Genomic DNA, 8,934 nt, shown 5'->3' with positions numbered 1-8,934 from the left:
TTGTGTTTGAAAATATGTAGGAGCTACTGCTGCCTAGGACTTGTTTGGGAAGTGATTGTGGATAAACTTGTGTTGGAAATTAAAGGAATATCTAAGGACTTTAATCTGTTTCTGTTACTATCCACAAACATGTTCCCATGGCACTCCCCCTCATCAGCCACTGATGATGTGTTAATGCAAATTCTCGTTCGTCCAGTTGAAATCTATGATATATGAAGTCTACCTTCTGATGCTTTATACAGAATTACAAATTGCAAACAGGCACAGACAGAGACAGAGAGAGCGCGAATGATAAAGGGTGAAGTAGTGGTGGAGAAGTGGGGAGGGGGTTGGGGGTACAAGTGCCTCAGTTAATGATTAATGTAAGTCGCGTACAAGAGTCGGAGATGACGATGTCGATGGGACTGTGACGGGGCTTTTCGTTCTTGGAAACCGAAGCACAATGGCTATTGGCCAATGGGCAATGTCATTGCCTGGCAGAGAGCCTCCCCTTCTGCCTGACAGCCTGCCCGACCGACTGACTGACTGACAGTAAATAATCTATCAATAATTGAAGTCGCCTCTTTTGCCTGGCATTGGCATTGGCATCATCACCAGTTCCCCCCAGTCCCCTGAAAGAACGCGGCTCGTGCTCGTGGCGAATGGCTGGGATGAGGCACGCATTGGAGCCTCGGACCACACTTGGTGACGTTAAAGGATTTCATCTGGTTGTAGCTCCTCCCCTCCCGCTGCAGCCTCACATCGTCCTCCACTGATTATTCTCTTTATGGGAGCCTCGACGCCAATGTCGTTGATAGGATAGGCACAGGCATAGGCATAGCCTGCCTGCCCTCTAGGCACATCGCTTTCATGGTTGACTGAGCTTGCGCTCGATTCGATTATTTATGTCATTTGCTTTGACATTTATCATTCCACGATTTCACGATTTTTTTCTCTCCCGCTCGCGCTGTGGTTCTTTATATACCCTTTAATTGTCGTAGAGCATTCGGGTAGCACAGGTGGAAGATAGTTTTGCAATCTACAAACGATTTTTAGTGTTATTAATTCACAAACTCAAAGCTGCTTAATGCCCATTTATCCATATATTTATTCGAAGAACGTGTCCCAAACCGATTAGCGGGTATCTTATAGTTCGAATATCGATTTCAGCTCTCTTACTTGATTTCTTTCTGGGTTCCTTTGTCAAGGTTAGGGAGATGACGACGCTGTCCGATAGCCACTCTCCCTACCATCCCCTGCGTTTTGGCTATTTATGGCCGCGCTACTTAACATAAATTTTATTGCTTTTGCTTTTGCTGTTGGCTCATTTGGGGGCTAGGCCAGACTCTGGGCTCTCGGCCAGGCTTACTCACCAAGACGACAACGATGATGCTATGGATGATGCCAGGATGCGATGCTTCCTCCTGCCGCTCTCAAGCTGCTGCTGCTGCTGCTGCTGCGGCGGCGGCGGCGACTGTCTATGAATTGATGAGAATTCATTTATTGTATGATTAGTTGGCCCGGACTGCTTTTATGGAGTGCGGTGCGGTGCGGACCATTTTCATTGCTCTTTTTGTTGGACATTTTAATGGAACTCAGTCACCAAACGCATTAGCTTGGTTATTTCTCTCAGAACGGGTGAGGGTTTCACTTAAACGCAATTATTATTCACCGCTTGCTGCTGGTGCACCTTCTCGTGCTGGTAGTTAATTGAAAATTATTTTGCAAGCAGGCAAAATTTCAGCCAGAGGCCACATTTTGCAAGTCCATGAATCATGCAATCACAAGATGATGTTGCGGATGGTGAATTTTGAGCATCGACAATCCTCAGAATCAGGTCACAAGAGGACTCCAACTCAGATGTCAATCACTGCAGACTGCAGTGTGCATCGATTTACAATGAAATTATTGATAAATGAGCCTTTTCGGCCACCAGGTTGGCCACAATACGACTCATGATGAAGACAAAACTAATGGCTGTGATTTTAGCTCCACAGCAACTCCAATATTCCATTCCATCCCTAAACATCCCTTGAGCTTTCCACTAAGCATACAATTTCCAAAAGTTGCCAAGTCAGTGAGGTGAGTTGTGGCAGGGGCAGTAGTTGGAGCTGGGGAAGTAGTTGGGGCTGGGACTGGTGCTGGCAACAATTAAGTGGCTGCTCTCAGTCCCCTGTCAAATGCAAATGTGACTCCCCACATGCTGAACTCGACGTCAGCTCCGTCTTCTTCGGCTTCACATCATCAACCTTTCCTGCCGTCTTCATACGCCTTGAATGTGGCTGGGGCCAAAAACCTGCCGAGTCACAAATCGATGCGTAATTAATTGGCTTTAGCAAGTTTCGCATGCCGCATGCCGCATGCAATTAAAAATTCATATTCAAGTTCAATGTCTGGAAACTTAGACACACAACCAACCTCTCTTTCTAAGTTGCTTTCAACAGAACGCCGCATGTGGCACGGCGAGCAATTTTCGCTTATACTCGCACTCGTAGTCGTACACATAAGCATCCTTTGAATCTTGGGACTTGTTTTGACCATTCCCTGGTCCATGCATGGCCCCATGCCACCACATGCCTTGCCTTACTTAGTTGCTGTGTGTGGGCTCCTCAAGATTGGCGGCGTCTGCACACGGTGGTGGAGGGTTCCTCGGTGTGTCCGCGGGGGGCTGGTGCTGGGGCATATTGAAAATATATGGTCCGTTGATTACCGCTTGCTGTGATTTTTGATTATGCAGTTTCCGTTTCGTTTTTACTGGTTTTTCTTGCGCTTATTCATTCATCCTCCTTTTATTATTTTTTGCATATTTTGCATATGTAATTTTGTGGGCAAAAAGCCTTTTCAAGGACTGTTAAACTTCCAGCACAGCGAGGGCCATAATTAGTTTGTTGGCTAATAAACTCGTTATAACCGTTTTAAGGCCAAATAATAATTGCGAGTAAAAGCTACAAAGTTTTACTATTTTAAGAGTATTTCCATTCAAGATTTAAAATTAGCTTCAAGTCGACAACCAAAGATTAGGCCTAAAATAAATAATGATTAACTCAATTATCTACCGATATCCGAAACGCATTCCCTTTATCTTCAATAATCCACCATGACTAAACAAAAACTCTTTTTTCGTAAAACGCCGAACCATGTTAGGCGATTAACCCCAAATAATGGACTCAATTAACCAAAGTAGACGTCTCAATAGGTAACCCCAAAAAGAAATGAAAAATCTGAATAAATAAATTGTAAAAGAGAGAAAAGAAGCAAACTCTTTTGAGAGCAACAGGTTCCAGCTTTGTTCCAGCTTCAAACTTTGTGCCAGCTCCGCCAATGACATCATTGGGCAGCCTGTGTCAACCGCATTTTTCTGGCCAAGAGCAATCGAAGTTACCACAGCAGCAGACCCCAGCAGAGTACCAAGTCCCATCAATTATGTGTGCTGTGCCATGTGGCATGGTCGAAAAAGGTAGCCAAATAAAATGGGCATTCATTTGATAGATTTTGATGTATTGCCTGCAATTTGTAAGGGCTTGAAGTATTCTCCACTCGGATGCGGGAAATTACCGACACGCTGTGAGCGGATCATACAAATTAATTAAGTACAGAGAGCGATCGATCGGCTCACGAAAAACTTTAGGGAGTCCATGTCAAAGATCAAAACTAAACACGATTCGGTTGTTTAGGCCTCAAACTGCCGCTTGGGTTTATTTCTGTTTCCTCCACGCTTTACACGGCTCATGGTGTTCGGTTCGCTTGTTGGTAAATCAAACATCTGAAAATGGTGTGTAATAAATAAGTTTGGCTCGTGGACCGCCTGTGGATACCAATTCCTCTGCATCTGCTTTAACCTTTTGTGTAGTGCGCTGCTGCTGCCAGTCTGGTGCGAGTGTGGGTGGGTTATTTGACCTGACCCACCAGGCCGTGTCTTTGCATAGAAAAGCTTTTTTGAATATGAATGAGCCTCGTACTGGGGTGACCAATTGAAAGCGTACCAACATTTGTCACGCGGGTTGGGCATTCTTTTTGGTAGCCTTATTTTAGCCATAGGTGGCACCTATTATAACTCCTACTGACTATTTTCAATGGAATTTTGTATCATTTCTCATCTATAAAGTATTATCTATGCTCTAATAGATCTTTCTTTCATGAATTTTAGTTGGAAAATGCCACTAAAAAGAAGTTCTCTTCATTGTCAAATTATTTGAACATTGGAATTTAGAATCATTTCAGTTCAAGTCCAATTGGTTCTGGATTACTTCATAGTTTCGCCTCGAACCGACCCCATTTGATAAGCGAGAGAAGCCAGAGATTTCCGTTCTCAAGCGGGCCTAATGTGCCGTTCGATCTAATTATAGAATGGTTTAGTGTCAGTCCGATTCCAACGTTCCAAAGTCGTGCCGATCATGGGGGTAGAAATTCTCCGACCTTTAATGTGGCGTCGGTGGTGTAATGGTCAGCATAGTTGCCTTCCAAGCAGTTGATCCGGGTTCGATTCCCGGCCGACGCACAAGTAAATTTTTTTGCTGACATTTTTATTTGTTCTTTTTTTTTTATTTATTATTTTATAGAAATGGTTTCATGTAATTTAATTTGCGTTACTTTTCCTTCCGCATCGATTTAACGCTCTCAATTAAATTTCAGTTATTAAAACTACTCCCCCATCCTCCCACTTTACTGCCGTGTGGCTTGTCATCAAATATTTGCATGCAAAATTGCTTTATGCTGACTCTGCCACAGCCCCTTGAGGAGTAAATATTTAAGCCAATAATTTAGTTCTGGCATTTAAGATGGAATTCGTTCGGCCAGGTCCAAGGTCAGTGCAGGGATGAGGCGAGAACTAATTAGTATTCCGTTTTCATTCAGCAAAAGCGTTTTGTTTGCACTAAATTCTCTAAAACAGATTTCGTGGTGTCTGTATGTGAGTGGAGTACAGCCAAAGAAAAATGTTGGGAGACTTCCCGATTGCTCTTCGACTTGCGTTGGCTATTAATCCGATCACAGCGAATGCTAACATTTTCGCTTGGCTGTATAGTCGACACTGGCTCTGCCTCGACTCCCATTGTGTCTCTCTCCACAAGTTAATTTGCTATTCATTTCGTTGCTGTCCTGTGCCTCTCTCTCTCTGTCTCTCTTGACTTATGCGTATTACTGCAAATATCAATTAATGCACAGAACGTGCGTGAAATATTCAAGCTGATCTTTTGCTCCCACTCCACACTATTTCATCATCGTCGCTCCATGGCATTCGGGGTCCTGCACTGGACCCGCACTGACCTTGGATTATAATCAAGCAGCCACATGCAGAGTGGGGCCGGAGATAAGAGCTCGCAGACGGTTAACATAATTGATTTGCTGCTCGATTTATGTGTCTGCCCTGCCAGAGAGAGAGAGAAGAGCACTCCAAGGTAAGGTGTGCTCAAAGTGGTTAGTCGGAAGGGGTGGTGGTGTGGCGAGAGGGGATAGGGTCAAAGTCACGCACGCACACAATCGTAACGATTTGCAGCTGCCCTCAGAGTGCCCTCAAATATTGTTCATGTTCATGGGATTGTACCCTTTCTGTCCTGGGAGCATTATGATTTTGAGCAAAACTTTGTTTCGCAGAGAAAGAGGCATTAAATACATTGGAAATAAAGGGTAATGGGTACATAATTCTAGAGATTCGGAACACATGAAATAGAGAAACCATAACGCTGCCAGAAGCTTCCGCACTCTATGCTAGATTTTCTTTACTGTTCTGGTAGTTTCCATGGTTGCAACAATTAAATAGAATGTGGCACAGAGTGGACCGACATAAGTGCTACTCTTGGTGTAGTATGTGTAAAGCATGCTTCCCTGCATCTTTAATTACCATTGAGTAACTAGCAAGCAGCCACACACGGCTCACAGCTCACAGCTCACAGCTGCTCCGTGCGAAAACCAACCGGGTGCAACCAAATTTTTGGCTAACCAAAACCAGAACTCTGCCACTGCCACTGCCCAGCTCTGACATGCCCTGCCCTCGGCCTTTGTCACAAATTGAGTAATTTGCATATCTGCACTTAATTTGATTTAAGTTGTGACCAGCCAAATTGGTAAATGAAGAACCCGTCACCCGTTACCCCATTTAACTTGTTAATTTTTCTCTCTCTATTTTTCAAAGAAGTTGAAACCGTTTAGTACACATTTCGACTACAAGATACCCGTTATTTGTAGTGCATTTATTCTTAAAATATTTTTATAGAATTTAAAATTAGTTAGGGACAGAATTAGACTTCAGTGTACATTCTACTAATGCTGATTCTGGAAATATATCATCATTAGGGGTTCTTTTGTCTCTGACGACTACTATTATACCCCTTGTTGTCAAAACCAATACTTGGCTTGGCTCTCTCAGCTGTGCTTTTTATGCTTTTTGCATTTCAATGGCTGGCACGCCCCCACCACCACACATTGGGCTCTCAGCTGCCCAGCAGCCCAGCAGCGCGTTTCATTTTGTTTATTTGGGACTCCCCATCGGTTCAGTTCGGTTCGTTTTTGGTCCATTTCGAATTCGCATATTTATAGCAGTTACTGTTGGGCTGTGTATTATGATGACCATTGCTCTGTGGTGTGGTGTTGTGTTGCTATTGCTGCTCACTGTTTCAGCTTTTTGCAGCATTGCTGCTGCGGATGCTGTTTCTGTTTGTGAGTGATTGCGGCCCAATATTTGTCTTTGTCCACCGTAGTGGCCACTGGCCCTTGTGGAGTTGTGGCAGGGCCGCACTTCTGCGGTGTCCTGCGGGGAGGACAGTGCTGCGGAGGAACAAAGCGAATCGAGACTATTTGTAATTGTAATTTTTGGCACATACGCATAAATGAATTTTCCACGAAAAAGGGGTTTTAAAATGAAATCCCAATTTATTTGAAAAGCCACAGAAAGGTCATCAGTGTGCACCAAAAATTCGATGGCAAATCAATAAAGCGCTGGAAGGGGATACAAATAAATGCTATTTCAATGTTCTGACACTAAATGGAATATAAAATATACTATCCATCAGTGGCAAAGCCGATGAATCTATTCGGGCCAGGAGACACTATCCGAAACCTGTGGATACATCCATATTTACTCGAATTTATCGCTTGCTCTAACCTAATTAGCAGCTCAATTTTTTCTAGACCCCACATATAGCAAATTATCGATGTCATCTTTGTCAATCGTGTGGAATGATTTTCATATCCATTTAGCATTCGAGATTGTAGATGGCATCTGTACAAGTATCTGACTGCTGCCATCTCCAGACCAATCGGGTCTCGCCCCGTATTAATGTCTCTGTTCCACTGCCAGTCCAACGAGCCAACGTTCTGTGTGGAGTTTAATTAAAAAGGATCTCCGGCCCCGCCAGCCGTTTCCTCCCAGCCACGCATATCAATTACGTAGACGATTAAGCCAAACAAACTGCCAACTGATTGCCAATGCATGCCGATGCCAGATCCAAGAACCAAGAGCCAGAGCCAAACTTGGCCAAGATTGGGCTCTCATCTCGGTGGCGTGTCATCGTTAGAAAAATGGACAGAACGAAAGGAAGCGGCGGGGACCGCGTTACGCACACGAATTGTCAACTGGTTAAAGGGGAAAACTGGTTAAGAAAATTGCAACCTTGATTGCATCTGACCAGCCGCAGCACGCACACACAACACACACCACACACGACATCGAGTGATGCGGGAACGGTGGAACGGCGGCAGTGGCCAAGCAGCACTGCCTTAATTTGGCTTAAATGGCTAACCAAATTGCATGGCCACCTCAACACTATGCAAATGCCTTTCGCTTTAGCTCTGCCCCCTCTCTCTGCATGTGTGTGAGTGGCTGCCTGCGTGTAATAATTTTCCAATTTCATGCAATTTAATTTCCGTTGTCATGCGAAAAGGAAAATATTTTACGTTATTTCGGCTCAAAGCAAGGCGGATTTTTTTCAGCAGACTAGTCACGGCCAACAACCACGACCAACGACGATGGCCAAGTTAATTGCATTCTGTTGTTGCATACTGAAATTCAATAGTTTAACGGTTAGCCAAAGGAAGAATTGATTCAGGCAACGGGTTGGCGGGGGTAATATCTGACCCAAAATGTTAATTAGAAGTTGAAGGTTGTTAAGAAGGAAAATATATTACCCACCGATGTGGTAAGAAAAATAGTGAAAAATCGGGTTCCATCTTATAGTGCTGCGTAGAATCGCAAGCTCCATTATTGGTACTTCCAATACATGGTGTCTAAACAATACCCAGACACGATCCGCGAACCAGTTGCAACAAGCCTTGGCACTGCCCATTCCTTCCATGCCCATTCACCGGCCATAAAGTGCAGAATTCATGGCTCGGCGGCGGCGACAACAGCGGACAAGGGACAAGCAACATGCAACATGCAACTACGTTCTCACCTTGATCCTAATCAACCTTTGGTGACACTGGCGGCGGCGGCGCCGGAATACACATCCTCATGCAACATGCCCGCCGCATAGCGTTAAGTTTTCGCTCTCTTGTGCGCCGCCTTTTTTGCAGCTTCTTCATAGCCAACTAATTAGCCAGGCTCAGAGTGCAAGGCATAGCGCTACGATCTGGTCGCGCGATGGAGCAACAGCTGCACACACACACACACAGAGGTACAGGCACACAGATATACTCGAACATAGTGAGCGACAAATTTGCTGAAAATTGCTCGTGTGGTGCACATTCTAATTCTATTAGCTAAACACCGCAGGGCAATTATGAGACACGGCACAGTGGATGGATACCGTTACCGCTGCTGTTACCGTTGCTTTTAATTTCCGCACGCACACTGAGGGGCGGCAGGAGAGCAGCAGAGTTCCACCAGTCGGCCACTGTCCAATGGGGTCAGTTTATTATTTTTTCCCTCTTATTTACTGTCCTGGTCCACAGACCGCAGTAAAAGTTTAGCTTACGCGCAAACAAATAAATGAAAAATGAAAAGATACAGTGGATATACAT

General features: G+C 44.5%; 1 non-coding gene across 1 annotated transcript; it reads left to right on the top strand.

The window, feature by feature from the left end:
- The first annotated feature begins 4,405 nt into the window (after positions 1-4,405).
- On the top strand, positions 4,406-4,477 carry Trnag-ucc. Its single transcript has one exon. It is a non-coding gene; the product is annotated as a tRNA-Gly (tRNA).
- Positions 4,478-8,934: the final 4,457 nt, after the last annotated feature.

This window comes from Drosophila subobscura, chromosome E (genome assembly GCF_008121235.1).
Source record: "Drosophila subobscura isolate 14011-0131.10 chromosome E, UCBerk_Dsub_1.0, whole genome shotgun sequence".
NCBI classification, from domain to species: Eukaryota; Metazoa; Arthropoda; class Insecta; order Diptera; family Drosophilidae; genus Drosophila; species Drosophila subobscura.
The sequence above is the reverse complement of the archived record's forward strand: the minus strand, read 5'-3'. Positions and strand labels throughout refer to the sequence as shown.